Below are 5,380 nucleotides of genomic sequence, written 5' to 3'. Positions count from 1 at the left end.
CGGGTAGCTGCGCTGCTGCTGCGCGCCATCGCCCGACACGCCTGCCCCTCCCGTGCCTTTCACGATCAGACATGGGAGCCGGTGTCTTGAAGCTTCAGCACCACTCCGAAGTGGAGAGACACTGCGTGTCTCCGTTTGTCCCACGTGGTGCCTCGGTGCCATATTCCAGTGGAGGAAATAGTGGCGAAGAACAGCACTCTGGTTCCGTGTTCCGCCTCCATTTTCCTAGTTTTTGCGCCTTTTCAACCTTTGACCCAGCTTGCGTCTCCTACCCTGGTTTCCCTGATTTACAGGGTGGGAAGTCAGGCAGGAAGACAGAAAACGATTTCCATAAGATCTCGTGGAGAATGGGGAGTAGGTCCTTCTCCCGATGCCTCCCAGTCTGGAATTTGCTTATTTCGTACTGATTCATTTATTCAACAAATGTCAGAGCACTCTTCCTGTGCCAGGTAAACTTTGGAGATAACCTCTGAACCTTTTAGAAAGTCCTCGCTCCCGCAGACCTTGAGGATTAGTGAGGGAGATAGTCACTAAAGAAGTAAAGTCATAAATATAGCAATGTAAATTGTGATAAATCCCTCCCAGCACCGTTAAGGTGATGGTCTTTACTTTTATTTTTTTAAAGATTTATTTATTTATGCATACAGAACTCGGGTACAAGCTAGAGGTGCAAGGGGCGGTGAGAGGATTCACCAGAGACAGAGCCGGGAGCACAACAGGCAGATCGTGGAAGTACACTGCTGAGGGGAGCAGCGGGCCGGTCAGGAGAGGTCTGCCAGCCTTGTGGGTCACCGCCGGTCGGGGCAGGCAAGGATCAAACTCACACTGAAGTGGCTGCAGCTCACTTTCAGTGCTGCATCTTAATCCATTGCACCACCAGGTCCTAGGTGATGGTCTTTAAAACCAGTTTGCTTGGATTGGAAATCCGGGCTTTGCCATTCCATGCCTGTGTTTAGCCACTTATAACATGGAGCATAATTGTCCCCTTCGCACAGGGTGTTATTGTGAAGATTAAATTAATTGAGACAATGTAGAAACAATCCAGAACAGGTTCGACACATTTTAAAATCATGTACTCTTTATTATGATAACGAGGGGGGAAAGCAGCTTTCCATCAAAGAGGAAACAGGCCTGTCTGTGGAGTTGACCTATACAAGGATCCAGTCAAGCAAAATGGACAAAAAAGGCAGAAAGAGTAGCATGTACCAAGAGCATACAAAACATTGTTCATCTTTATTTTAAATATACCTAAAACTGGTGGCCCTGGGTATAAAGGATGCTTGCTAAGTGGCCCCAGGATGCCAGACATTTGAGAGATGCTATTTCAGATTTAGGCTTGAGGAAAAACCAGCAAAGTGTGCCATGAGGGCCCCTTTGTGGTAGTGCAAGGAGTTAAGTCTCAGCAGTATAAAGCTATGGCCAGGCACTGCAGCACAAGTTCATCCCAGATCCCTGGGGAGGTGGGGGGGTGAAGGGGGATGTGATCCCAGTCCAGGAAGGTGACTCAGATGGTGCTTAGGACCTCTCCTCTCCTGCCCACTGTTCCCCTCAGCAGTTTATTTCAGACCACACTCTGTCTCTGGTGGATCCTCTCACCATTGCATCTTTGGCCTATACCCCAGTTCTTCTACACAAAAAATCAATAAAATATTTATGAAAAATTGGAGGCTTTTCCCTACCATGAAAAAATAGAATATATTTAATGAAGGAGGAGGGAGCTAAAAGAAAATAGCTAAATTTACTAAGAAGATGATAAGGTAAGCTCCTGAGCATATCTGTACATGTTGTCCTTTACTTAAAGAAAAGAAGGCATATTTGGAGCCCTCCTTGGTGGTGCAAGGGATTAAGTCTCAGCACTATGAAGCTATTGCCAGGCACTGAAGCACAAGTTCATCCCTGATGGCCAGAGAGCTGACCCACATGGCTCAGCAGACCTCTCCTATCTCACCCACTGCTCCCCTCAGCCATGTATTTCAGTAGGTCTGCCTGTTCTGCTCCCCACTGTCTCTGGTGAATCCTCTCACCACCCCTGCACCTTTGGCCTGTACCCTAGTTCTGTATGCACAAATAAATAAATCTTAAAAAAAAAAAAAAAAGGTGGTCATCAGCAAACTAAGGAGAGAGGCCACAGGACAAACCAAACTGTCTCAATCTTGTACTTTTAGCCTTTGGGCATATGAGAAAATAAATCTCTATTGCTTTAGCCACCCAACCTGTAATATTTTGTTATGAAAGCCTTAGCAAACTGAAGAAGCCATCCTCTAACTGCTTCCCAGGTGCCAGAGTGGCCCCCACAACTCCACCTTCCATCTGCTTTGCTGCTTCCATCATCTTTCTAAATGTTAATCTGGTTTCTTCTCCTCACTCAAAGCCCTTCAGTAGTTCTTCATCAGACCTGCTCCAAATCTCAAACCCCAGAAAGTCACCCATAGTCTGACATGCCCCAACTTCCTACCACATTGTACTGTGCCAAGCTGCCCCAGACATGGAATACTCTTCCCTTACCCTGTAACTCCTTCCAAGCATCATCAACTCTGTAAAGCTGATCTGACCTTCATTCTCCTCCTGCCACTCACAAATGATCACCTGCTTTGTTGTGCCACTATTTTACCTTAGACATTCACATATACCCATGAGTTTGTCAAATGAGATTACAACTATCAGTCATTTTCTTTAACATGCTATCTCCTTTAGGTCAGATTTTTTGCTCCTCTACACATTCCCAAATTTTTACCCAGTATAGAATGGAAGATAACACCTGTGTATGCCTAACTCCATGGCAGTCTAGCTGCCTATTCACAATGCTACTACAACTGCCCACACCAGGCCACCAACATCTTCTTGTGGTTAATTTCATTCTATACTTTTCAGTCCCTTTTTTCTTGCATTTTCTGCAGCTTTCAACCCTGTGGTTAACTCTCTTTTCTCGCAAGTCCTCCCATTTTTTGCCTTTCTTCCAATTATCCCAGCTGTTCCTCTTTAGTCTCCTCTAAGGACTTCTTCTCTTCTGTTTATCTTTAATATGTTGGGTTTTCTTCAGAGTTCTGCCTGTGATTGTCTTCTGTCAGCATTCTCACACTCTTCAGCTCATCTTATTCCCTCGACTTCAGCCAATACCTTTTGCTGATGACTGCTAAACCTGAATCACCAGCCCAGATATTCTTAAATGCCACACACATGTACACAGCTGCTTATTAGACATCACTTAAAAGAAATCACAACCTCTGGAGTCAAACTGTTTGAGTTTAAAGACTTCCCCCATCACTTACTAAGCTGTATGGTTTGGAGCAAGTTAATTATCTCTCTGCACTTTAGAAATTAACAATGGTCCTAGCTTTCAGGGTTGTTATAAGGATTAAATGAAATAATTAATCATCTATCAGATTCAGGTGGAATATGAATCCTTTGCAAGTAGCATCTTCCATGACTACAACAGTGCCTGGCAAATAGTGCATGCTCAATACACTCAGTGAGTTAGCTGGTTCCCAAGAAATAACCATCACATTGCATTCAGGTAAGGCCAGAGTTAGAGGTTTTGTTTGTGGAGAATGTTTTAGTTTTTACGTGAATTACAACAAGCAGAAGATTGGAATCTAAGACTGAGGTTGAGTTTAAGAAGATTAAGAAGTTTAATGATTCAAGAATTGTCACAGAGCACAAGCTGTAATCCTTTTAAGGAAGTGAGCTATGACGAATAAACTGTTATAATGAGGGCCCTCCCTGGTGGCACAATAGGTTAAAGCAGAGCACTGTGAAGCTAGCGGAAACCACTTCAGCAAGAGTTCCATGTTGGGCCAGGGAGCTGAGCCACATGGCACCTCAGACCTCTTCTGTCCCGCCTGCTGCTCCCCTTAGCAGTGTATTTCAGTAGCTCTGCCTGTTCTGCTTCCCACTCTGTCTGTTGAATCCTTTCATCGCCCCTGCACCTCTGGCTTGTATCCCAATTCTGTATGCATAAATAAGTCTTTTTTAAAAAAAAAAAAGTTACAATGAGAACTCACAGATATTTGGATGCAGTAACCACCAATTTTAAAAACCTCTTTTTACGAAAGAGTCCCCTATTTACTCCCATCACTCAAATTGTGTTGAAGAGTCCAATTCCAGGCTAGGCAAATCAGCTTCGGATGGAGTATCATGCTGGATCTGAGAATTCAAATTTAAATTAGGAGACAAATAAAAATATAATCTCAAGCAGCGTTCCAATTTGCCTTGGGGGTTAATTTAAGTGCGCAGTTTATATTCAGCACCACCTGGTGTGCACTCTGTGCTGTGTGAATTATTGTATCACAATAAACAGACCTGGATTTCTCTTAAACAGTAGCGAGAAAAATGCCTGGCAGACCCTGGGCTGCCCCAAGAGAGGGAAATGAGAACTCCAGGCCTACATGTGTCCCTTCCAATTTCATCTCCTCTTTGTTCGGACCTTCCTCCTTTCCACCCAGAGGTTATTTCCTTGGTCCTCCAGACCCCAAGTGCAAGGTTCCATCTCTCCCAGGGACCTGGGCTCCGCAAAAATATTACGTCCCTTTCCTCCCACTAGGCAGTCAACAGTGTCGCTCAGGCTCTGACCCGCATTAGATTGAGAAAGGAGTCGGGCAAAAGGCTGTTTGAACTTTCCCTGGAGTTCCTGGCACCAGAACCTGGGTAACCCCACAGGGTCTTTGTGTTCTTTTTTTTCTTTTTGCCTTACATGGTCTTTACGAAGAATAATTATATGTGATTTATAACTAGTAATAAATTACAGTTTATAGACTATAGGAACAATGTAAGTTTATTTTCCTGAAAGCCAAGTTAGAAATCCCGGTCTAAAGTGAGATGTAAAACAATTGAAATAAATTTTCTAACCAAATGGTCCCAAGCACTGTCAAAAGAAGAAAGAACAGTGTAATCTATCTCTGCAATAACGTTCGTATAATAGTAGGCTCATTTTCAGCTCATTTCCCATCCTGCTGGGCAAGTGCTGTCTCAGATAAGGAAAAAGAGCCAAATAAACTGAGGCGCGGGCCGGTGGGGGGAAGTGTGTGTGTGGGGGTGTAGAACACCAATTATTTTGGATGCCTGGTAAACAGCCTGCGCCAGAGGCTAAGGCTTTTCTGGCTCGCAAACACGTTTTTTTCTCTTTCCATGTGTCTGCCCTCCTGCCTTGAGGCGGCTGGGCGGGGAGGCCTAAAAATAGTCCATGAATCACGGCCTACAATCCTGTTCTGCGGTTACATAAACAGCCGGCCCGGCGCCGGGGCCGCGGGTAGGAACGGAAGATATCTGGGTCAGCGTTGTCACTCTGAATAGGGTCCCCCGGAGCAGGCCTCCGGGAAGCGCGGCGGGGGAGGAGGCTGGGGCCTGCAGGCCGGGAGCGCGCGGCGGCGGCAGGCGGGAGGAG

This window comes from Condylura cristata, unplaced genomic scaffold (assembly GCF_000260355.1).
Source record: "Condylura cristata isolate star-nosed mole 26May11 unplaced genomic scaffold, ConCri1.0 scaffold00017, whole genome shotgun sequence".
Taxonomy (NCBI): domain Eukaryota; kingdom Metazoa; phylum Chordata; class Mammalia; order Eulipotyphla; family Talpidae; genus Condylura; species Condylura cristata.
This window is presented reverse-complemented; position numbering follows the sequence as displayed.